The following is a 27,350-nucleotide window of genomic DNA, read 5'->3' as shown; positions in this document are numbered from 1 at the left end:
ACATATTTTTAAAATGAGCACACAACACTTTGTATTTTCTCTGAGTGCATATGTATATGTATATGAGAGCCTAGGAAAAGGACTAAAGGAAACATACCAATACCATAGCAATTATTATTTTGGGGGGAGGATGAGACAAGAACCCAAACTGGGGTAGTAAGGTTTTAATTTTTTAATAACTAGGCTTCATTTCATATTACTTATAAAAATACAAAGTAGCTCTTTCCCATCTTGCAAGATGGCGGGTGAAAAAGTTGAGAAGCCAGATACTAAAGAGAAGAAACCCGAAGCCAAGAAGGCTGATGCTGGTGGCAAGGTGAAAAAGGGTAACCTCAAGGCTAAGAAGCCCAAGAAGGGGAAGCCCCATTGCAGCCACAACCCTGTCCTTGTCAGAGGAATTGGCAGGTATTCCCGATCTGCCATGTATTCCAGAAAGGCCATGTACAAGAGGAAGTACTCAGCCGCTAAATCCAAGGTTGAAAAGAAAAAGAAGGAGAAGGTTCTTGCAACTCTTACAAAACCAGTTGGTGGTGACAAGAACGGCGGTACCCGGGTGGTTAAACTTCACAAAATGCCTAGATACTATCCTACTGAAGATGTGCCTCGAAAGCTGTTCAGCCACGGCAAAAAACCCTTCAGTCAGCACATGAGAAAACTGCGAGCCAGCATTACCCCCGGGACCATTCTGATCATCCTCACTGGACGCCACAGGGGCAAGAGGGTGGTCTTCCTGAAGCAGCTGGCTAGTGGCTTGTTACTTGTGACTGGACCTCTGGTCCTCAATCGAGTTCCTCTACGAAGAACACACCAGAAATTTGTCATTGCCACCTCAACCAAAATCGATATCAGCAATGTCAAAATCCCAAAACATCTTACTGATGCTTACTTCAAGAAGCAGCAGCTGCGGAAGCCCAGACACCAGGAAGGTGAGATCTTCGACACAGAAAAAGAGAAATACGAGATTACAGAGCAGCGCAAGATTGATCAGAAAGCTGTGGACTCACAAATTCTACCAAAAATCAAAGCTGTTCCTCAGCTCCAGGGCTACCTGCGATCTGTGTTTGCCCTGACGAATGGAATTTATCCTCACAAATTGGTGTTCTAAATGTCTTAAGAACCTCATTAAATAGCTAACTACAAAAATAAATAAATAAATAAATAAAAATACAAAGTAATTAAAAATTCAAATTCTTAAATTTTAAAAATATAATTATGGATCAAACATTTACTATTCTTTTAGATTCAAGTATTAATCAACTAATTATTCTGGAATCAAATAGACAAAATGCTTTCTTTGTTTACCAGAATGAATATAATATTGTTTTATAAATTAATCAGTTGCAAGAATTTCAATCTTTTTATGTTGGGTTTACACTATTTAAACTATTACAAATATGTTTGGCTAACATATGTCTGTTAAAAAATAAAGACATCAAGAGAGTGAAAAAGCAAGCCACAGACTGGGAGAAAATATTTGTAAAAGGCATATCTGATAAAGGATATTATCCAAAACATATGAAGGATTGTTAAAACTCAACTATAAATAAATAGCCTGATTTTTAAAAATAGACCAATGACCTGAACAGATAATTCACTTAAAAATATAGACAGATAGAAAATAAGCATATGAAAATAAGCATAAGTCATAAGGGAGATGCAAAGTAAAACAGTAATGAGATACCACTACATATCTATTAGAATGGCCAAATTCCAGAACACTGACTACACCAAATGCTGGCAAGAATGTGGAGTAATACAAACTCTCATTCATTGCTGAGGGGAATGCAAAGTGATAAAACCACTTTGAAAGACACTTTGGCAGTTTCTTACAAAATCAGACATATTCTCCCACTCTCACCATTTCTACTTAATATATTCCTGGAAGTCCTAGCCAGAGCAATTAAGCAAGAAAAAGAAATAAAACACATACAAATTAGGGAAAGAAAGAAGTAAAATTTTCTCTGTTTGCAGGTTATATAATATTATGCATAGAAAACTCAAAGACTCAACCAAAAACCTATTAGAACTAATAAACAAATTCAATAAAGTTGCAGGACACAAACCCAAATTATAAAGATCAGTTGCATTTCTATATGCTAACAAAAAACTATCTGGAAAAAAAAATGCAATGTATATGAGCATCAAAAACATAAACCACTTAGAAACAAATTTAACCACAGATTTGAAAGATCTGTGATTACATTAAAAATTACAAGGCATTGATGAAAAAAATTGAAGACACAAACAAATGAAAAAGTACCCTGATGTTCATGGATCAAAATAATTAGTACTGTTAAATGTCTATATTACCCAAAGTGATCTACAGAGTCAAAACAATCTGTGTCAAAATTCTAACAGTATTCTTCAAAGAAATAGAATAAACAATTCTAACATTCATACAAAACCGCAAAAGACCACAAATAGCCAAACAATCTTAAGAACAAAACTGGAGGGATCACACTTCCTGATTTCAAAGTATATTACAAAGCTATAGCAATCAAAACAGTATAGTGCTAGTATAAAAACATACATAAACACCATTGGAATAGAATTAAGAGTCCAGGAATAAACACACACATATACAGTCAACTAATATTCGATAAAAGCACAATGGGGAAAGAATAGTCTCTTCAATAAATGGTGCTGGGAAAACTGAATATTTATATACAAAAATAAAATAAAATTGGACCCTTATCTACATCACTCACAAAAATTAATTTGAAATGGATAAAAGACATAACTGTAAGACCTGAAACTGTAAAACTCCTAGAAGAAAACAGTGGGTAAAAGATTCTTGACATTGGTCTCGACAATGTCTTTTTAGATGACACCAAAAGTACAAGGAACAAAAGCAAAAAGATTTAAGTGGGACTACATCAAACTAAAAATCTTCTGCAAAGCAAACAACCAACAAAATGAAAAGGCAACACACAGAAAGAATGGGAGAAAATATTTGCAGACCATGTATTCAATACGGGGTTAATATCCAAAATATAGTAGGAACTCACACCACTCAATAACAATATAATAATAATAACAATAATCCAATTAAAAGTAAGTAAAGGCCCTGAATAGACATTTCTGAAAAGAAAACATACAAAAGGCCAATAGTGCATCAAAAGATCTTCAATAGCACTGATCATCAAGGGAAATATAACTCAAAACCACAATGAGATATTACCTCAGACCTGTTAGGATGGATATTATTAAAAACACAAGAGATAATATGTATTTGAGAGGATGTGGAGAAAAGGGAACTTTTGCACACTGTTGGTGGGAATGTAAATTGATACAGTCATTATGAAAAAAAGTGGGGAGATTCCTCAAAAATTAAATATACAACTACCATAAGATCTAGCAATTCCACTTCTGAATTTATATCTGAAGGAACTAAGTAACTCAAAGAGACATCTGCACTCCCATATTCATTCCATCATTATCACAATAGCCAAAACATGGCAAATACCTAAGTGTCTGTAAATGAATGAATGAATAAAGAAATGGTCATATATATGTATATATACAACTGCTTACAATAGAATAGTATTCAGCCATAAGAAATGAAGGAAATCTTGCCATTTGTGGATGAACCTGGAGGGCATTTTGCTAAGTGAAATCAGCCAGACACAGAAAGACAAATACAATATGATATCACTTATATGTAAAATCAGTTTCGATTTGACATAAATCATAAAAACAGAGTGAAGCAGCAGTTGGCAAGGCTGAGAGGGTGTGGGAAATGAGGAGATGTTGACGAATGCGGGCAAACTTTCAGTTATAAGATAAACAAGCTCTGGGGATCCAATGTACAACATAGATGGTAATGGATATGTTAATTAATATGATTGGAGTAATAATTACACAATGCACATGTATATAAAATCATCACATTGTATACCTTTAATATATACATTCTTTATTTGTCAATTGAATATTTAAAATTGTTTTAATTCAAATTTTAAAAACGAAACAATTATTTTAAAAACTTTTAAGTTGGGGTACCTGTGCAGGTTTGTTATACAGGTAAACTTGTATCATGAGGGTTTGTTATACAGATTATTTTGTCACCAGGTGTTAAGCCTAGTACCCATTCATTATTTTCCTGAACCTCTCCCTCCTCCCACCCTCCGCTCCCTATTAGGCAGCAGTGTCTGTTGTTTCCCTTTATGTGTTCTCATCATTTAGCTCCCACTTACAAATGAGAGAATGCAGTATTTGGTTTTCTGTTACTGCTTCAGTTTGCTCAGGAGAATGGCCTCCAGCTCCATCCATGTTCCTGCAAAGGACATAATCTCACTCTTTCTACAACTGCATAGTATTCCATGATATATGTGTATGAGATTTTCTTTATCCAGTCTATCATTGGTGGGCATTTAGTTTGATTCCATGTCTTTGCTCTTATGAATAGTGCTGCAATGAACATATGTGTGCATGTGTCTTTATGACAGAATGATTTATATTCCTTTGGGTCAAATAGAATTTCTGTTTTTAGGTATTGAGGAATTGACACACTACTTTCCACAATGGTTGAACTAATTTAGGCTCCCACTAGCAGTGTATAAGTGTTCCTTTTGCTCCACAACCTCGCCAACATCTGTTATTTTTTTACTTTAGATAATAGCCATTCTGACTGGTGCGAGATGATATCTCATTGTAGTTTTGATCTGCATTTCTCCAAGATCAATGATGCTGAGCTTTTTTAAAACTATGTTTGTTGGCTACATGTAGGCCTTCTTTTGAAATGTGTCTGTTCATGTCCTTTGCCCACTTTTTAACGGTGTTGTTTGAAAAACAAACTGAACATACTTTACAATATAACCCAGCAATTGCTCTTCTTGGTATTTGCCCAAATGAGTCAAAAACATGTCCACACAAAAACCTTCACATGGATGTTTATAGCAGCTTATTCATAACTGCCAAAACTTGGAAGCAACCAAGAGGTCCTTTAGTAGGTAAATGGATAAACTGTGGTACATCCAGACAATGGAATATTATTCAGCACTAAAAATAAATGAGATACCAAGCCACAAAAAGACATAGAGGAAACTTAAATGCATATTACTACATGAAAGAATCTCATATGAAAATGGTGCATGACGAGTTGATGGGTGCAGCACAGCAACATGGCACAAGTATACATATGTAACAAACCTGCACGTTATGCACATGTACCCTACAACTTAAAGTATAATAATAATAAATAAATTTAAAAAAAAAAAAAAAAGAAAATGGTGCATCCTATGTAATTCCAACTATAGTATATGACATTCTAAAAAGGGAAAAACTATGGAGACAGTAAGAAGTCAGTGGTTGCCAGCAGTTAGCAAGGAGGGATGGAGGAACAGGCAGAGAACAGAGAATTTTTAAAGCAGTAAAAATACTCTACATGATAATAATGGTGGATGAATTTCATTATACATTTTTCCAAGCCCACAGAATCTACAACACTAAGAGTGAACTCTAATATAAACTAGAGATTGTGGGTGATAACAACGTGTCAGTTTAGGTTCATCAATTGTAACAAATGCACCACATTTGGGGGATATTGATAATGGAGAGGCCATCCATGTGTAGGAGCAGAGGATCAGAACACAATGGGAGAAATTTCTGTATATTTCTCTCAATTTTGTTGTTAATCTAAAACTGCTCTAAAAAAAGTCTTAAAAATAAGAAAAAAATTAGTGTTACAGAAAAGTCATCTAGCCTTTCTTTAATACTAAAGGGCTGGAAGCCTTTTATTTAATACTAATATTCCCTATAAGGAATCTGTACTCCATGTAAGGTTGCTGATTTTATATCTTAGGATGGGAAGAATCAAAATGTGTCTGGAATATCTGGTGGCCAGAAACCAAAATCACTTAAAATTAGCAGGGATGACAGCAAAAGAACAAAGGAGTCTAGTCCATTTAAAGGAGCTCATACTATTTAGTTCCTGATAAATTGAGTATTATTTGGACATGTTGAGTCTGGGGAGCCATTATTTCATAATGCTACTCAAAAGGTAAATTATAAAAACGTTTTTACTAATGGGATAAATATGGATACTTATCTTTAAAAAAAAAGAAGAAGAAAATAAAGACATATGACCTAAAAGTATCAGGGCTTTCTTTTTCAGTGGAGCTCTGGAGTCAGAAAAACTGAACATGAATTTTGGCCCCCTACTTACATTGGGAAAGTGGTTTCAACTGCTGAAGCCTTTATTCCATCCCTGGTAGAATGAGGAAAATAAAACCTATGCCTACCATATAGGACTTTAGTTAATGTAGCTTTATAACATGTTTTAATATCTGGGATGGGAGGGCGGAATAGGGTCCACCTCAGTGGTGTCCTTGCTAATGTTATTTTCTGTATTTAAACGCACTACCATCTATACCTGATGAATAAAGCCATAGACCCATATGAAGGAAGCAGCTTTTCCTAAACAGAACACTCCAATAGACCATACAGACATGTATCATTCCACCAATATTTATTAATCATCCAATATATTTCAGATTCTGAACAAGGCTGTGACCATGCCTTACCAGGACATGTAGAACTTACACACAACCTTAAACAAGCTGAAGCACAAAATCAATATTTTGGTTGGAAAAAGTTTTCTGTATTTTAATAACATGATGGAATAAATGCTATTCATCATTTACATACTCTATATTCTCTGATGGGATTGACCTGATTTACACTGAAAATACTCAAAATCTTACACTTATTCTCCAAAGTGAAATTGCCTATCAAACGAGATGCAGCTATGATTATAATCAAGTACCGACATTCTTCACAAAAAAACATGCTATGCTTCACATTGAGAGCAGCAGAAATAATAAGCACATAGCATAAGTAATGTTTCTCAAGCAACTATATTATCAATCTTCAGAATGAGTGATAAAAGTGGAATGAAATTTTTCCTTATGATTACCAACAGAAAATGCTATTGAGAGAGCTCACAGACTCCCTTTTGTGTAGTATATTTCTTGTTTTAATGCATTTCCACTTAATCTAAAGAATAGAAGCTTTAGATATAAAAAAGTCTCTTTAAAAAGGCAAAATGTGAAAAATAAACTAAATTAGCAAGATGATCAACACAAATTATTTATAGTACTTTGGCAAATTAGTGTAATCTACACATACAAATTTAAATACATACTTAGCTATAGTAAGTCACAGGGTACCTAACTTGCATTTTGTTGTGTATCAATTAGCACAACAGAAAAAAAGCAACTATTTTAGATATTCAATATACTTATCAATTAAATATAATACATACAGACTCCTTTAAAAATCTTCTAAGTAATGAACGTACGCCATTTAAATAGCCCTAATACTGTAATGATGGTTAAACCAGAACAGTGATAAAAATTTCACTCATCTGCTTTCATTCATTTCACCTAAGGTAGTAACCTCTTCTCCTAGGCATATTTCTGTCAGTTAAGCAAATCAGTCTATGCACAGCACCACACATCGTGAATTCTTTCAGTTTTATCTTTTTATATCAATAATATGATAAACCTTGAAGGATTCTCCTATTTTCACAACTGCCGTATTAAAGGATAGTAACATAAGCACCTCCAGGAATCTGTTGATTTTGTTGTGATACTGAATATTATATTGAATTAATCTTACCATAATATTGTAGACTGAGGCAATATATATTAATGAAGGAGCCTTTGTGATTGATTATCTGTTTGGAAATATGTGTTTACATGTTTGTGTTTTACAAGGTCTGTATTTAAAATGTGTAAAAAATCCTAAAAATATAGACGCAACAGTGATTAACTTATTCTGTCTACGTTGAACTTAGAGAAAATACAGATGATTTTTATACACAATGAGATTGTTATTAAAAATAAAGTATATGCCCCAATATTTTTAGGTATATTAAATCTTAATTTCTCAGTAATGGCACGTGTGTCCCACCTTCTATGTCCATGAGGTTTATAATTCCGAGACTAAATGACTACAAATCTGCAAAATTTAAACAAACGTTTGAATAGTTCCTGTCATTTCTGAGGTTTATGTCAATTGTTATTCCTGTGGAGTTCTCCCAGAAAACAATTCATCAACAAAGAAGAAAAGGTACACAGGGGGCAAACGGAAAAAAATAAGTAATCCCAATTGTGCTCTATTTCTGTTTGATTCTGCCTTTCACTTCTGTCTATAATTATGTCCTTTGGGAGAAATAGCAGGTTAAGCACAAGCCCTGGATTCATGGGTGAATTGTGCACCACCGTAGAGCATTAAAACAAGTAGCCGATGTGGCACAGTCATAGCTTGCAACTGTAAAACTCTCAAAGTCATGTCTGCTATAGAATTCCTTAACAATGATGAGTGTGACAATGACTGCTGGGTGTTGACAACTTCTCAATAACAGCATCCTTAAGATATTCTTGATGTGGTCCCCGATGTCTTCCCCATATTCTCTAGAGCACTGCTGTTTAAGGATTGTGGGCATTCTGAATATTTTGAAGTTACAACCAACTAAAGATGTTCTTGGCATGAAAAGAGTTAAAAATCTCCTCTTTTCCTACAGTTTAATATCCAGTTAAATAGAAATTAACTCAAATGTTTCTAAGTCATTTTCCAGTTAACTAGGGCTTAAGAAAAAAATTGCTCTAGTCATTGTGTTTAATTTTACTTTAGGACGTATGAACCTATAAGTGCCACAAAATCATCATTTTGGAGTCTACATAAAGCTATATTGTCTTGGTAAGAAATTGCGAAGAAACTGTATTGACTCTAAAGTACACTCTGGAGTACGGTCCAAAAGAGTATTCTATGTTGATGAAAATTTTCTGTATCTACAATGGTCAACGTAGTAGCTACTGAACATCTGAAATTTGGATAGTACAAGTAAGACACTGAATTTTTAGTTTATTTAAATATGACTAATTTAATTTTAAATTGAAAAGCCACATGTGAGTAGTGGCTACCACATTGAACAGCACAACTCTTAAAGTTGATTTTCATTTTATTTTCCATATGAGATTATGCCAGGATATGTTGTGATATCCTTTAGGTACCTAGACGGTTGATGGTTGGTTGATTGTGATTAAAAACACTATTTCCCTAAACAAGTGGGTATCTTTGGAGAAAGCACTGGTGGAGGAAAAAAGTTTAAGCTGTTGCCAGTCACTAAGGCCTTACTTTATCAGGTCCTTTTCCCTAATGACTAGTTGAGAATGAGTTAGACTAAACAAGAGGCAGCTCCAGAGAATATGAGTCACAATGTGGAAGGACAGGAAGCAAGTCTTGTGTGGCTAGGATTTAGAGATACGGAGCATCAGTGGGAAGACAGGGAACAGATACTCTGAGAAAAAAGAACTCTGAGAAGGAAAATGGAAAGGGCGATCAAAAGCAACATTCATCTATTTCACAGTTTAATTCATTCTGCTCCATTTTATATCCTTCTCTCACTAATGAAGGATGTTGCTGGTGCTGTTCTTATAGAATGTCGATGCAAGACTGAAAATGTCAGTCCCTGGCTTAATATCCTTTCCAAATTAAGAACACCTGTAGAAAAATCAACTGTTCATGCACTTTACGCTGTTCAGATCTTTTTGCTTTGCTAGTTATATAATGACATACTCAAAAGTTGGTCAGAAAAATGTTAAACCAAGATCATTCCTTCTGCTATGCTTTGATATTTATAGTCTTTAAAATTTTTACCAAAGAGCCTTATTTTTTCCCTTGGTGCTTTATCAATATGATTTACATTTTTCATTCTATGAAGGAACAAGAACATGTGCAATATAGGAAGGAGGGGAAGATGGAGGAGGAGAAAGGAAGGAGAGAAAGAGGAGGGAGATGTAAAAAAAATGAGGTAAAGGGGGAAGAGAAAGAGGAAAGGGGATGGAAGGAGTGTGGAGAAAGGGACTGACAGGACAGAAGAGGAGGAATGGAGAAAAGAGATCGGAAAAGAGAAGAAGTGACAAAAAAAAAAGAAAGTAAAAGAGAAGAAACAGTTTGCTAAAGGGTCTTGTGTCATTCACATTGGCAGTACTAAAACCAGTATGCTTCTGTGTTTCATGATTCAAAAGAACATTTAAGTGATAAAGGGATAACTGTGGAGGTACCTGACAATTTAGCCAAATAAAAATCCAGCTTTCATCACTATAGAAAATTGTAAATGACTATAAGTGTTTTTTTGTTTGTTTGTTTGTTTATTTTGAGACGGAGTCTCACTCTGTTGCCCAGGCTGGAAGGCAGTGGCACAATCTTGGCTCTCTGCAACCTCCGCCTCCCAAGTTCAAGCGATTCTTCTGCCTGAGCCTCCCGAGTAGCTGGGACTACAGGTGCCCACCACCACGCCTGGCTAATTTTTTGTATTTTTAGTTTCACCATGTTAGCCAGGATGGTCTCGATCTCCTGCCCTCATGTTCCACCCGCCTCGGCCTCCCAAAGTGCTGGGATTACTGGCATGCGCTACCACGCCCAGGCTTGGTTTTTGTATTTTTATAAAGTGCAGGTGTTCAGCATGTCCCTTCCTGAACTTTACAATATTCACATAGCTTTGGCAAATGGGATGCAAAACAACATTCAAAATGAAATTAATGTTGAAAGAATAGTATCATTCATAACTAGACTATTTTTCAAGTAGCTATTGATCTTATGCAGTGGGATGTGCTATTAAAGAGCATAAGCTATACCTTTTAAATTTAACAATACATAATGCCATCGAGGAAAACTCCATCACCGAACACCATTCCAGACTTTGCTTATCAGGATATTATAAAACACTATTTAACTATTATGACTACCAAGCAAAAGTATGGTAAGAACACTTTGTCCCTTTTATTTGCAGACAGGAAAAATCAATTGAATATGAAGGCCAAAATCTCTGAGAAGGAGTGCTTCATCTAGAGAGACAAGCAGGGGCACATATCACAATAACTAACAGGAGAGATATATTGGGTCCTGATGAAAACTAATATAGGAAGAAATGGGCTGAATTTTTTCTGCACCCTGCATGAGAAATGATTAAATTTAAAGGGTTTTTTAATTAACTTAGTTGTGACCTTGCTTGCTATTCCATATTTGAAGATCTGGTGGTGGGAAAGTATGTAGAAACTTCAAAATATGCTCAGGAATGCATGATTAAAAAATAGAAACTCTTACTGTTGATAAAAAGAGAAGAGCATCCAACTTCTCAATTTAAGGAGACTTTTAAAGTAAAGAAGGGCCGTTTAATACTCTCTAAAGAAGGCACAAAATTCCTATAGAACCAAGATTCTTGGTTGATACCGCCTCTGCATCAGCACCAAAATTCTCCCTCTAACCATGGGTGGTTCCAAGGAGGCACCTTGGTAAACTGCAGCCTGCCTGAATGAGGTAAAGTGATCCCATCTCCGAATCAACCCACACAAGGAAGGCCAGGAGTAAGAGTCTATATCAAGTCAAAATTCTTTAATGCTTCCCAAGCTCAAGCCATGACCCCCAAATATGCCCACAAGTCATATACCAGGTAAACAATACTGTTTAGCCCATTGCCCTTTCCTCATTAACTCCCCCAAAGCCCAAAAGACAGTCACGCATGCACTTTTCATTCACTTTTACAAAAACAACTGTAATATGAACATCATACACATTACACCTTGTTACAAATATTTTAAGCCCTATATTTAGGTCAGAAATATTAAGACTTAGAAATTCATAAGTATTAGAAAGTATCAACTAAAATGGACTATTCTCACTACCTTCAGTTTGATGTGTCTCAGTATGTGTTTCCTCCTGTTTTTTCATCAAAGCGTCAACTGACCCCAACTGAAGCTCTCTCTGTCTCTGAGTCACTCATCTGTTTGGCTGTATCTATTTATTACATTGCTTCATCCATCACCAAAGTTCCTACTCTGCATTGGGCTTCCCTCCCTGTCTGTAAGACTGACTCAACACTCACATGACTAAGATAGTAATGTGAGGAAAAAAATAATGTCAGACTCATTCTAGGCATGGAAGAAGCAAGCCACTATGCCTATTAAGGACAGCATGGTTTCCATGTGAAACAAACAAGATTAATCTACCTCCCATGATGCAACTACCTCTTTTCAAAACTCATGAATATTGTTAGGCTGCTTAACAAATATAACCTCCAACAGCTGCATAGCAGATCCATGCATCTGTACGGTATATATTTGCACATGCTGCTTTTCCATCTACAGGACATGACATATGCCAATTGATTGGCTTAGAGTAGGCTTGAAGAGGAGTCAGAGTGTTGGCAGGCACCTTATGTCTATTCTTTGCTTTCCATTTTTTCCTTTTGCTCTGAGGCTTTTAGGCTTTGCTCTTTTGGATCCTGCCTACTAAATTATTCATTTAACTTCAAGTGGTCATTTGTGGCTAACGAGGCTGAGATTTTTGTGAACATATAACTTGCACTTAGTCCAAACTGATTAGATGTCAGTAATCAACCTAAATTACCAGGCTTTACTTTAATTGCAATTATATCCTCCATTTCATATGTTAAAAGTAGAGTTCGTATCAGGTGATGGGAACTAAGCAGAGTCCAAGTCAACCTGAAAGAAGCCAAAAGATTCATCCACGACCAGCAATGTGATTTGAAAGGCTCAGTGCAATGTGCAAGTATAAGGCACCTTGTTCAAAATATATTCAGAATTTTAATATAGCAACCTCAGGTAATTAAACCAAATATGAGACCTTTCTATCTGTGAGACACACCCATGAAGAGAGTCCTGGATTTGTCAAAGAAAACATAAGGCATTTTTGCCATTTCTTTTAAATGTTAATCATGCTCATTATAAAAACTATTATGTTGGCAATATTTTCTTCAAAGTCAATATTATCTTCATCAAAAAATTTCTTTTTAGAATTTACAAAGACTTTTTTTTCCTTTTCAATTGGTCTCAGAAAACAAGCTTTGAGGTTTTATTCATAACATAAAGTTTAATTCAGTTTCAAAAAATAATTGCCTGATACCCTTCTTGCCTTTCCAAATCTTACTGTAAATACTAAAGTATGAAAATAAAGCCTGTAAATGATAGATCCATGGCTAGATTTGGGAAACCCTAAATCTTAAACTTAACAGTGAACACCTGACAGTAAGGAAGCCATAAGTGCTCACCCTAGGAATAGCATGGCCACTGAACAATGTTCTCCATAATAAAGCCATAATCAATACCCTACAAAGCAAAATATGGTGCTATACTATGAATCACACTACTAACCAAATTTTATCAAACTGTGTCTTAAAACAAGGAACTCTACAACTTACTACCCTCCATCTCTTCATAAAAGTAAAAACAGATTCCTCTAAATGAAAGCTGGAATTCACATGACCAAACTAATAAAACCTAATAAAAATTATGTTTTACTAATTTTTTAATGTAAGAATTAATAATTATCATAGGCTACTTCACTTTTCTTGATTTCACCTTACTCTGAGAACATGTCTAAAATAAACATCATTCCATTTTGAACAAAGTGCTTTATCCAACAGACTGATCATGCTAGACAGAAAGTTTGCACCAGGTGGCAGAAACAAAAGAAAAGTAACTGTAATATCACTTTACATAGTAAATGTAACCTTCCAAAAATTTTTTGTAATATTATTATGATGGCATCTACAGCTATATAAAATGGGAACTATGGACATATCTGCTTTAAAAAAATGCTAGATAATCTTCTGAACTTGGAATAATTTAAACTAACATTCTTTAAAGAATATTTATGGAAATAATTGCTTATTTTAGTTTACATACCATATATACTTGTGTTAAAATAATTTACCTTATAAAACTAACTCCAAAAAAAATGCATTTGAATCTTCAGAAGCTTGTATCTCTTTCTTTTTGGCTGTCTCCCTTGTTCCATTTCCTATCTTACTTCTCCCAATTCAGTTAATCCTCTGATATGATTTGGCTGTGTCCCCACCCAAATCTCACCTTGAATTGTAATAATCCCCATGTGTCAAGGACAGGACCAAGGCAAGATAAATGAATCATGGGGGCAGTTTCCCCCATACTGTTCTCCTGGTTGTGAATAAGTCTCACGAGATCTGATGGTTTTACAAAACGGAGTTCCCCTGAACAAGCTCTCTTGACTGGCACCATGTAAGAAGTAACTTTGCTCCTCATTCGCCTTCTGCCATGATTGTGAGGCCTCCCTAGCCACGTGGAACAGTGAACCAATTAAACCCTGTTTCCTTTATAAATTATCCAGTCTTGGGTATGTCCTTATTAACAGCATGAGAACAGACTAATATGTCCTCCTACTGAAGATATGATGTCACCATTCTTCCAGACATAGATCCATTGGATATCTAAGCTATCTTGGGCCACTTCCAGTCACTACAACTGTCAGTTCTTTTTTCATATCTATCCCTCTCCTTTCCATTTCAACTCCTTTACTTTGGGTTTTTATTACACTTTACCTGAAATATTATACAAATATCTTGATTTTTCTTGCCTCCATTTTACCCTGCAAAATAATCTGCACATCATGACTGATTAATCTTCCACAATACCTGTTTGATTTTGTCCCTTCCATGATAAAATATTCCTCATTAACAGAGTCCAAATTTCTTAGCTTGACATTCAGTATGGTTCCTCAAAATCTGGTTTCCAACCAGACTATCTTCTTACCTGTTGCAAATACTGTAGTATGGTATTAATGAGCTTGGGCTGGAAATTCCCATTTCATTACTACAGAAAAGGCGTAGTGATGTTACCTGCAGGAGTAATTGAGGGAGTTGCAAATCTTGTGACAGCTGGAATATGGCTGGTAATACAGAAAAGGAGTGATATTAGTCCTCTCTTTAAAAGAGGAAAATATGAACTTAGGAATGCAACTTTCCTAAGAAGGAAATAGGGTTTTATTAGAAGGAAATGATAAACCAAATCTCTTAGACCTAAAAGTATTTTTTTCCCAGATATGTACTATGAAATGCCTTGATTCCTACTGATATGGTTTGGATATGCATGTCCCCATCATAAATCTCATGTCAAAATGTAACCACTAATGTTGGAGGAGGAGCTTGGTGGGAGGTGATTAGATCATGGAGGCAGAGTTCTCACGAATGGTTTAGTACCATCTCCCCGGTGCTGTAGAGTGAGTGAGTTTTCATGAGATCTGGTTGTTTGAAGGTGTATAGCACCTCCTCCCTCTCTCTTCCTCCTGCTCCAGCCATGTAAGACATGCCTATTTCCCCTTCACCTTCCACCATGATTGAAAGTTTCCTGAGGCTCCCCAGAAGCTCTCATGCTTCCTGTACAGCCTGCAAAACTGTGAGCCAATTAAATCTGTTTTCTTTATAAATTTCCCAGTCTCAGGTATTCATAGCAGTACAAGAACAGACTAATACAGCTACTAATAAGAAAGCTGAATTTATGAGATCTAAAACAAAGTATGTTGACCTACTGATTAATCAAACTGACGTGACAGTCCTGAAACCACCCAGTGGGTTCTTCCTGCCCACTGCACAAAGCCAGTTCACTAAGACCACAGCATTGCAATAAAGATTTTAATAGACATGAGGTCAGCTATACCATGTGGGAGATAGAGTTATTACCAAATTAATCTCCTTGAAAATTCAGAGTCTAGGGTTTTTCAAGGATAGTTTGGTGGGACAGGGAGTCAGCTTTTGGGTGGGGCCACGGGAGAGATGGGCTGGGGTAGACCGTCCTCAGAAATGTAAAAAGATATCTCAAAAGGTCAATCTTAGGTGCTATAATAGTGATGTTATCTGCAGGAGTAACTGGGGGAGTTGCAAATCTTGTGACCTCCAGAATAATGGCTGCTAATTGTTTATGTGTACACCTTAGCAGAATTCAGGATCTTCATCTCTTCCTAATCTGGTGGTCTAAAGTTAGCTTGGCCCTGGCACAGAATAATTAAGGGCAGTTTGGAGGTTAAAGGCCAGATGGGGGTTGGTTATATCAGATCTCTTTCATGTCATAATTTTCTCATATTTTATTTTTTGCAAAGGCGGTTTCAGTCCCAAGTAAGACCAACTTTAATTCTGTTCTGCTATTCATCCTTAATGGTGTGTTCCTGAATGAAGATTTTCTGGCAGATAAGGGGCCTCTTACTAGTAAATAATCTTACTTAGTTCTTATTTACCCACCAAAATTGCAAACTCTCATATATTTATAGGCATCAGAGTTTTGTAAGCCCCCTTTTAGATAACTGTGAAAAGTCATTAAACATTCTATCAAAATTCCCATCCTTCAAGCCCTAGCTCAATTTCCTTTCCATAAAGCCTTCCCTGTTTGCTTCTTGCTAGGTTACAAGAGGCTTGAGAACAGAGTGAAGTGTGGATTCAACAAACATTTATAGAACAGGTACTGTGCTAACAATTTACCCCTCAGTTATACTCACACTTGTATATACAGAACAATCTCTGGATTAAAAAACCAAAAAATGGTTTAAAATACTTGTTTCTGGGGAAAAGGTAAGGATAAATACAGATCTTTAAAAAAGCAAAATATGATTTTCCTTGGGAAAAAGGGAATGGCACATTACCATTTACTTTACAAAACTTGTCATGGTGAGTCTTTCTCAGCCCTTTGAAATGTATGTAAATCTTCTTAAAAGCTAAATAAGCTTCTCGCCAGCTTTTCAACCCAAAGATGAAAAGAATCTTGGGAGAATGTCTTTCTCAAGGACCTGGAAGTCATCTCTTTTAAATGTAATCATCAAAGAAGGTAGTCTCCCTATCTCCCAGTTTCTGTGGGAAGGCAGGAGTCTAACTTTGGTGGGTGCCTGGCTCCAAGTTACAAACTTGTCTTCTGTCAAAAAGATATAAAAAGTTCCTTTGGATACAGGCAATTAATGAACAGAGACAGTCATTCAAATTACCAGGTGAGTTTAGGATGAACTATGTATGCAAATGGTACTGTTAAGTCCTCTTACTTAAGAAATAGTTATCATTTATTTGAGAACATGTATCTAATGGGTTGTGTCTCCTAAGCTATACAAAACATTGAGATTTCTTTATGTCTCTGTATTTCTTTAGCTGATTGCCTGTGGTATATATCACATTCTGGTTTAATGCTTATCAATTATAAAATTGTTTTCCTTTGTGAAGCGTGTCCTGGGTTGGCAGGATATATTGTTTTAAATTATATTTCCCCAAAACTCATTGGAGATTACCGTATCATTTAAATTTGTAAATGTGCAAATGTCTTAACTTCTCAATAAAATGAAAGGAACCAATTAAGAAAAGAAAGAATAAGGAGGGAAATTATGGAAGAAGAAGGGAAAGGAAGGAAAGAAGAAGGAGGTAGGAAGAAAAACAAAGAGCAGGCTAATGGCAAAAACTCAACAAAAAGCACTTCCACTTAGGGAAGAAAAGACCTCCAAAAAAAAATAATAAGAGTTTCCAACAGGACTCTAGAATCAGGCTTTAGAGACTGAACATACTGTCTGCGAAGTAATTAAAGGGCAGAACAATCAAGCCAATAGCCCATAAAAACTAAAACCCCTTCTCAAAACAACTCACACCTGTAATCCCAGCACTTTGGGAGGCCAAGGCAGGATGGATTGCCTGAGGTCAGGGGTTCGAAACCAGTGAGGCCATTATGGTGAAACCTCGTCTCTACTAAAAATACAAAAATTAGCTGGGCGTGGTGGCAGGCACCTTAATCCCAGCTACTCAGGAGGCTAAGGCAGGAGAATCACTTGAACTCGGGAGGCGGAGGTTGCAGCAAGCTGAGATCACGCCTTTGCACTCCAGCCTGGGTGACAAGAGCGAGACTTCATGTCATAACAAAACAAAACAAAAATTGTAATGCATAAAAATAACAGACGCAATTTTAAAAGGAAATCAATTCCATTGACAGATATACTTTTTTATTCATTATATTAACTAATGAGATCTAGCAGAGAGCCTAATAACTATCACAATTTAGACACAGTGATAAGCATATATGATGTAATGTGGTATGAAAATATCTGTAATTTCTATAAGTGATAAAGTCTTAGGTATCATATGCACTGTGGTTTGTATTTAATAATATTAATAACTAAAGTGCTAAATTTCAAATAGAACTTTATAAAATAAAGAACTATATTTTTTCCTCATCCACGTCCACAGACACCCTGAATTCTACATATGAATCCCCATGAACTCTAGGTTAAGGACCTCTGTGGGAATTGTAACAGAAATCAGGATGAGTTCTGCTACCAGAAAAACTAGGCAAGTCTACCACAAGAGCCAAGAAGCTTCTGCTCCAAGAAGATAAACTATTTGCTTTGCATGTTCTAAAGGGTCACCTACATCTGCATATTGTCCTCCCTCCAGTATAATGACTTGACCTAGCACTCATAGAGTCAGAACCTTACAATCTTACAAACCTGCAAGATTACCCGAATACTCAGTCTAACTGAAAAATATACAGCAGCTAATAATACTGTATAATCTAGATTAATGGTTTGGAACACTTAGTGTGCTTAAGGATCACTTGGGAAGGCTTATTTTTGAAAATGATTCATGACCCCATCATCAGAGTATGTCTACATTGGGGAACAGAAATCTTCACTTTTAACTATCACCCAAAGTGATTCTTATGCAAGTGGTTAGTCACCAAACATTTGAGAAACAACAACAGAATTAGAGTCCCCAAAGTCAACAAACAGAAGAACTTAAGGAAACATAATTAGTATAATTAATATTCTAAAAGAGATTTAAATGTTTATCACAGCTATAAGAACAGCCAGGCCGGGCACGGTGGCTCATGCCTGTAATCCTAGCACTTGGAAGGCTGAGCTGGGTGGATCACGAGGTCAGGAGTTCAAGACCAGCCTGGCCAAGATGGTGAAACCACGTCTCAACTAAAAATAAATAAATAAATAAAAATTAGCCAGGCATGGTGGTGGGTGCCTGCAGTCCCAGCTACTCGGGAGGCTGAGGCAGAGATTTGCTTGAACCCGGGAGGCGGAGTTGCAATGAGCCGAGATCACGCCACTGCACTCCAGCCTGGGTGAAAGAGCAAGACTCTGTCTTAAAAAAGAAAAAAACAAAGCCACAGAAAACACCACCGGTATTCTTGGAAATTTGAAATGGTATTGCAAAAATAAAAACTAGACAGTTGAAGACTTAAAGAGCAGAATGAAAATAGCTAACATCAAAATCACTGACCAGAAAAGAAAGCCAAAAATTCTCCCAGAATGGAAAGGATATGCAAAGTATGAGACAAAAATTAAAAGCCACAAGTCTCATCCAGACAGGCCAACATTCATCTTAATAAGAGTTTTAGAAGAGAAAAAAAATGTGTCTCTGCCTAGAAAAGGGTCTGGAAAATATATAGCAAGTCCTTAATTGCAGTTATCACTGGCAGTAAGAATTGAATGGAGGTGAAGTGAAAAGAGAAATTAAATTTTTTCTTTATTTCCATAATTGTATAATTATTTTATAAGAATAAATTCATGTATTCGTTATGAAATTAATTAATCTAGACATGAATAAAATTATTGTCAAAGATACACCAGGAAAATGCTAATAAAAAGGAAGCCAAGAATATCAATATTAACACTAGACAAATTGAATCAGAGTAGACACTATTAAACAAAATAAAGAGGAACATTTTATAATAATAAAAGGTGAGGGCGGAGCAAGATGGCCGAATAGGAACAGCTCCAGTCTCCAGCTCCCAGCGCCAGCGACACAGAAGACAGGTGATTTCTGCATTATCAACTGAGGTACTGGGTTCATCTCACTGGGGAGTGCCGGACAATCGGTGCTGGTCAGCTGTTGCAGCCCGACCAGCGAGAGCTGAAGCAGGGCGAGGCATCGCCTCACCTGGGAAGTGCAAGAGGGAATGGAATCCCTTTTCCTAGGCAGGGGAACTGAGACACACAACACCTGGAAAATCGGGTAACTCCCACCCCAATACTGCGCTTTAAGCAAACGGGCACACCAGGAAATTATATCCCACACCCGGCCGGGAGGGTCCCACGCCCACGGAGCCTTCCTCATTGCTAGCACAGCAGTCTGCGATCTAATGGCAAGGCAGCAGCCAGGCTAGGGGAGGGGCACCCGCCATTGCTGAGGCTTGAGTAGGTAAACAAAGCCCTGGGAAGATCAAAATGGGTGGAGCTCACAGCAGTTCAAGGAGGCCTGCCAGTCTCTGTAGACTCCACCTCTGGGGACAGGGTACAGCTAAACAACAACAACAAAAGCAGCAGAAACTTCTGCAGACACAAGCGACTCTGTCTGACAGCTTTGAAGAGAGCAGTGGATTTCCCAACGCAGAGGCTGAGATCTGAGAACAGACAGACTGCCTGCTCAAGTGGGTCCCTGACCCCTGAGTAGCCTAACTGGGAGACATCCTCCACTAGGGGCAGACCGACACCCCACACCTCACACGGTGGAGTACACCCCTGAGAGGAAGCTTCCAAAGCAAGAATCAGACAGGTACACTTGCTGTTCAGCAGTATTCTATCTTCTGCAGCCTCTGCTGCTGACACCCAGGCAAACAGGGTCTGGAGTGGACCTCAAGCAATCTCCAACAGACCTACAGCTGAGGGTACTGACTGTTAGAAGGAAAACTAACAAACAGGAAGGACACCCACACCAAAACCCCATCAGTACGTCACCATCATCAAAGACCAGAGGCAGATAAAACCACAAAGATGGGGAAAAAGCAGGGCAGAAAAGCTGGAAATTCAAAAAACAGGAGCACATCTCCCCCTCCAAAGGAACGCAGCTCATTGCCAGCAATGGATCAAAGCTCAATCAAAACCGCTCAACTACATGGAAACTGAATAACCTGCTCCTGAATGACTACTGGGTACACAACGAAATGAAGGCAGAAATAAAGATGTTCTTTGAAACCAATGAGAACAAAGATACAACATACCAGAATCTCTGGGACACATTTAAAGCAGTGTGTAGAGGGAAATTTATAGCACTAAATGCCCACAAGAGAAAGCTGGAAAGATCTAAAATTGACACTCTAACATCACAATTAAAAGAACTAGAGAAGCAAGAGCAAACACATCAAAAGCTAGCAGAAGGCAAGAAATAACTAAGATCAGAGCAGAACTGAAGGAGATAGAGACATAAAAAACCCTCCAAAAAATCAATGAATCCAGGAGTTGGTTTTTTGAAAAGATCAACAAAATTGATAGACCGGTAGCAAGACTAATAAAGAAGAAAAGAGAGAAGAATTGATAGACCACTAGCAAGACTAATAAAGAACAAAAGAGAGAAGAATCAAATAGATGCAATAAAAAATGATAAAGGGGATATCATCACTGACCCCACAGAAATGCAAACTACCATCAGAGAATACCATAAACACCTCTACGCAAATAAACTAGAAAATCTAGAAGAAATGGATAATTTCCTGGACACTTACACTCTCCCAAGACTAAACCAGGAAGAAGGTGAATCCCTGAATAGACCAATAACAGGCTCTGAAATTGAGGCAATAATTAATAGCCTACCAACCAAAAAAAGTCCAGGACCAGATGGATTCACGGCTGAATTCTACCAGAGGTACAAGAAGGAGCTGGTACCATTCCTTCTGAAACTAATCCAATCAATAGAAAAAGAGGGAATCCTCCCTAACTCATTTTATGAGGCCAACATCATCCTGATACCAAAGCCTGGCAGAGACACAACAAAAAAAGAGAATTTTAGACCAATATCCCTGATGAACATCGATGCAAAAGTCCTCAATAAAATACTGGCAAACCGGATCCAGCAGCACATCAAAAAGCTTATCCACCATGATCAAGTTGGATTCATCCCTGGGATGCAAGGCTGGTTCAACATACACAAATCAATAAACGTAATCCAGCATATAAAAAGAACCAAAGACAAGAATCACATGATTATCTCAATAGATGCAGAAAAGGCTTTTGACAAAATTCAACAGCCCTTCATGCTAAAAACTCTCAATAAATTCGCTATTGATGGAGTGTATCTCAAAATAATAAGAGCTATTTACGACAAACCCACAGCCAATATCATACTAAATGGGCAAAAACTGGAAAAATTCCCTTTGAAAACTGGAACAAGACAGGGATGCCCTCTCTCACCACTCCTATTCAACATAGTGTTGGAAGTTCTGGCTAGAGCAATCAGGCAAGAGAAAGAAATCAAGGGTATTCAGTTAGGAAAAGAAGAAGTCAAATTGTCCCTGTTTGCAGATGACATGATTGTATATTTAGAAAACCCCATCGTCTCAGCCCAAAATCTCCTTAAGCTGATAAGAAAATTCAGCAAAGTCTCAGGTAACAAAATTAATGTGCAAAAATCACAAGCATTCTTATACACCAGTAACAGACAAACAGAGAGCCAAATCAGGAATGAACTTCCATTCACAATTGCTTCAAAGAGAATAAAATACCTAGGAATCCAACTGACAAGGGATGTAAAGGACCTCTTCAAGGAGAACTACAAACCACTGCTCAGTGAAATACAAGAGGACATAAACAAATGGAAGAGCATACCATGCTCATGGATAGGAAGAAGAATCAATATCGTGAAAATGGCCATACTGCCCAAGGTTATTTATAGATTCAATGCCATCCCCATCAAGCTACCAATGAGTTTCTTCACAGAATTGGAAAAAACTGCTTTAAAGTTCATATGGAACCAAAAAAGAGCCCGCATCTCCAAGACAATCCTAAGTCAAAAGAACAAAGCTGGAGGCATCACGCTACCTGACTTCAAACTATACTACAAGGCTACAGTAACCAAAACAGCATGGTACTGGTACCTAAACAGAGATATAGACCAATGGAACAGAACAGAGTCCTCAGAAATAATACCACACATCTACAGCCATCTGATCTTTGATAAACCTGAGAAAAACAAGAAATGGGGAAAGGATTCCCTATTTATTAAATGGTGCTGGGAAAAAAACAAGAAATGGGGAATGGATTCCCTATTTATTAAATGGTGCTGGGAAAATTGGCTAGCCATAAGTAGAAAGCTGAAACTGGATCCTTTCCTTACTCCTTATACGAAAATTAATTCAAGATGGATTAGAGACTTAAATGTTAGACCTAATACCATAAAAACTCTAGAAGAAAACCTATGTAATACCATTCAGGATATAGGCATCAGCAAGGACTTCATGTCTAAAACACCAAAAGCAAAGGCAACAGAAGCCAAAATTGACAAATGGGATCTAATTAAACTAAAGAGCTTCTGCACAGCAAAAGAAACTACCATCAGAGTGAACAGGCAACCTACAGAATGGGAGAAAATTTTTGCAATCTACTCATCTGACAAAGGGCTAATATCCAGAACCTACAAAGAACTCAAACAAATTTACAAGAAAAAAACAAACAACCCCATCAAAAAGTGGGCAAAGGATATGAACAGACATTTCTCAAAAGAGGACATTAATACAGCCAACAGACACATGAAAAAATGCTCATCATCACTCGCCATCAGAGAAATGCAAATCAAAACCACAATGAGATACCATCTCACACCAGTTAGAATGATGATCATTAAAAAGTCAGGAAACAACAGGTGCTGGAGAGGATGTGGAGAAATAGGAACACTTTTACACTGTTGGTGGGATTGTAAACTAGTTCAACCATTATGGAAAACAGTATGGCGATTCCTCAAGGATCTAGAACTAGAAGTACCATATGACCCAGCCATCCCATTACTGGGTATATACCCAAAGGGTTATAAATCATGCTGCTATAAAGACACATGTACACGTATGTTTATTGCGGCACTATTCACAATAGCAAAGACTTGGAATCAACCCAAATGTCCATCAGTGACAGACTGGATTAAGAAAATGTGGCACATATACACCATGGAATACTATGCAGCCATAAAAAAGGATGAGTTTGTGTCCTTTGTAGGGACATGAATGCAGCTGGAAACCATCATTCTCAGCAAACTATTGCAAGAACAGAAAACCAAACACCGCATGTTCTCACTCATAGGTGGGAACTGAACAATGAGATCACCTGGACTCGGGAAGGGGAACATCACACACCGGGGCCTATCACGGGGACGGGGTAGGGGGGAGGGATTGCATTGGGAGTTATACCTGATGTAAATGACGAGTTGATGGGTGCTGACGAGTTGATGGGTGCAGCACACCAACATGACACAAGTATACATATGTAACAAACCTGCACGTTATACACATGTACCCTAGAACTTAAAGTATAATAATAATAAGAAGAAGAAGAAGAATAAAAGGTACCTTCCACCAGGAAGTCATAGGAATCAAGAAAACTTCTAAATCTAATAATATAGGGTGTTTTTGTTGTTGTTGTTGCTGTTGTTGTTGAGACAGAGTCTCACTCTGTCACCAGGCTGGAGTGTAGTGGCGTGATCTTGGCTCACTGCAACCTCCACCTCCCAGGTTCAAGAGATTCTCTTGCCTCAGCTTCCCAAGTAGCTGGGTTTACAGGCACACGCCACCGTGTCCGGCTAATTTTTGTATTTTTAGTAGAGACGGGGTTTCACCATGTTGGCCAGGCTGGTCTCGACCTCCTAACCTCGGGTGATCCACCTGCCTCGGCCTCCCAAAGTGTAGGATTATAAGCATGAGCCACCGCACAGGCCTAATAGAGGTTTTTAAATGTATGGAACAAAATACCATTAGAAATACAAGGAGAAAATGGTATTTTGCTGTAATGTGAAAGACTTCAACTCACCTCTCTCAAACAGGTGAAATAGAAAACAGGAGTAAAAATGAAGACAATTTATTTATTACACTTAAGAATTTTTAAAACTTCCTCCCAAAGAGAGACTACACAATTTTTTCAAATATATATAAATACGACTTTCAAAACATGAATTAAGCCACAAAACATTTCAGTGTTCCCCCAAAAAAATTCCAAACATTTTCCAAAATAAAGCCTATATTTTCTAACCAAAATTCAGTAAAACTAGAAATTAATTTTAAAGGATGACAAAAACAAACAAAAAACACTTTTAAAACACCAGAAACCACTTTTTGATGGGGTTGTTTGTTTTTTTCTTGTAAATTTGTTTGAGTTCTTTGTAGGTTCTGGATATTAGCCCTTTGTCAGATGAGTAGATTGCAAAAATTTTCTCCCATTCTGTAGGTTGCCTGTTCACTCTGATGGTAGTGTCTTTTGCTGTGCAGAAGCTCTTTAGTTTAATGAGATCCCATTTGTCAATTTTGGCTTTTGCTGCCGTTGCTTTTGGTGTTTTAGACATGAAATCTTTGCCCATGCCTATGTCCTGAATGGTACTACCTAGGTTTTCCTCTAGGATTTTTATGGTATTAGGTCTAACATTTAAGTCTCTAATCCATCTTGAATTAATTTTCCCAAAGGATTATAAATTATGCTGCTATAAAGACACATGCACACGTATGTTTATTGCAGCACTATTCACAATAGCAAAGACTTGGAATCAACCCAAATGTCCATCAGTGACAGATTGGATTAAGAAAATGTGGCACATATACACCATGGAATACTATGCAGCCATAAAAAAGGATGAGTTTGAGTCCTTTGTAGGGACTTGGATGCAGCTGGAATCCATCATTCTTAGCAAACTATCACAAGAACAGAAAACCAAACACCGCATGTTCTCACTCATAGGTGGGAACTGAACAATGAGATCACTTGGACTCAGGAAGGGGAACATCACACACTGGGGCCTATCATGGGGAGGGGGGAGGGGGGAAGGGATTGCATTGGGAGTTATACCTGATGTAAATGACGAGTTGATGGGTGCAGCACAGCAACATGGCACAAGTATACATATGTAACAAACCTGCACGTTATGCACATGTACCCTACAACTTAAAGTATAATAAAAATAAATAAATTAAAAAAAAAAAAAAAAAAAAAAAACACCAGAAACCAATTTTAAAAATTTTAAAACACACTTCTAGTAGTATAAGGCAAAAAAAAAACTAAGTTAAAACTAACACCTGTTTTTTAAAAATACAGATAAAAGTACTGCTTATTAAACATAAGGTGTTCAGAGGAAAACTGACACCCTGAATGAGTTTACAAAAGAAAAAATACCAAGTAAGAAAAACAGAAAAAGAGAGACTAAAAATTAACTCAATAAACATATTCAAGATATTATAAAAGATATAAGTTAATAAAAATAAAAGCAGGCCAGGTGCAGTGGTTCACACCTGTAATCCCAGCACTTTGGGAGGGCAAAGCAGGTGGACCACAAGGTCAGGAGATCGACACCATTCTGGCTGACATGGTGAAACCCCGTCTCTACTAAAAATATAAAAAATTAGCCAGGCGTGATGGCATGAACCTGCAGTCCCAGCTACTCAGGAGGCTGAGGCAGGAGAATTGCTTGAACCTGGGAGGCAGAGATTGCAGTGAGCTGAGATTGTGTCACTGCACTCCAGCCCGGGTGACAGAGTGAGACTCCATCTGAAAAATAAAAATAAAAATAAAAGCAGAACATAATTAAAGTAATTAAATAGTAGTCTTAATTACTAAAAAGAAAATTCTTTACAGAGAAGAAAATTTAAGAAGTCAGATTTTTAAAATTCAAACTAAAAAAAAAGAAGACACGTGTTCCTAATGTCATTCATCTATTGCCTCTTTTTTGTAAATATCTGTGGAATACAACTTGACGCTTTGATATATTTATGCATTGAGGAATGACTGAATCAAGCTAATTAACATGCACCTCACATACTTTTTTCTGGTGACTCTTATATTGAAGTTTTCTTTTTCCATAGCTATTTGAAAGATATGCATTCTCTGTTGTGTGTGAAGTTCTATATACCAAATCAACTTTCCATACTGCATATGGGGGGGCTCAATAAAAAATAACAAACAAAAATAAAAACAGTTCTATTTTGAGTAGTCAGTGTGAATTTCAATCAGTAGTCAATGTGAATTATCTGCTCCTATTACACAATCCCTTCATCAGCACTCATATTTATTTTTCCTTCATGCCTTTTCTCATTTTGCATTGCTCACAAGTATGCTCCCTAATTAACGCTAAACTAACACTAAGGCTAAACATCATCAAGGAGTCAACATCCATGAAAGCCCAACCTGTGTCATGTGAGTGAGAATCTAAAGGAAGTGTTGTGCTAGCTTTTAATGCTTGATTTATGGTATTCTCATCTCCTGAATAGGTATGCAATTTTTAGGATTGGAGGCTTTTTATTTTTACTTCTTTTCTAGCTCCCATGAAGCACATGACAATGTGGAAATAGAGAACGAGTAACTAATAAATATTGATGATTAACTGATGGTCATGAGATTCATGATACAAACATTTTATAAGAATTTGTTTTTAAAACTTTGCTCTGGATTTGTTTTGTTTTTTTCAAGTTTTGGAGAAAAAAAAATTACTATATCTGGCTACCAGAGTTTTCTCCAACCTTGACATCAGGTCCATATAATAGCAAACCTTGAACATTATCTATAATACCATGTACATCATG

At 36.9% G+C, this 27,350-nt stretch overlaps 1 protein-coding gene and 1 pseudogene across 5 annotated transcripts in view; one reads left to right on the top strand and one right to left on the bottom strand.

The window, feature by feature from the left end:
* Positions 1-27,350, bottom strand: part of CTNNA3 (catenin alpha 3) — a 1,846,283-nt gene that overhangs the window by 1,267,719 nt on the left and 551,214 nt on the right. The gene's annotated exons all lie outside the window — the stretch shown is intronic.
* LOC696151 (large ribosomal subunit protein eL6 pseudogene) lies at positions 220-1,139 on the top strand (annotated as a pseudogene). Its single transcript, XR_001447182.2, has one exon. The product of XR_001447182.2 is annotated as a large ribosomal subunit protein eL6 pseudogene (transcript).

This window comes from Macaca mulatta, chromosome 9 (assembly GCF_049350105.2).
Source record: "Macaca mulatta isolate MMU2019108-1 chromosome 9, T2T-MMU8v2.0, whole genome shotgun sequence".
Taxonomy (NCBI): Eukaryota; Metazoa; Chordata; class Mammalia; order Primates; family Cercopithecidae; genus Macaca; species Macaca mulatta.
Note: the sequence above shows the minus strand (reverse complement) of the source record. Positions and strands in the feature narration are given on the sequence as shown.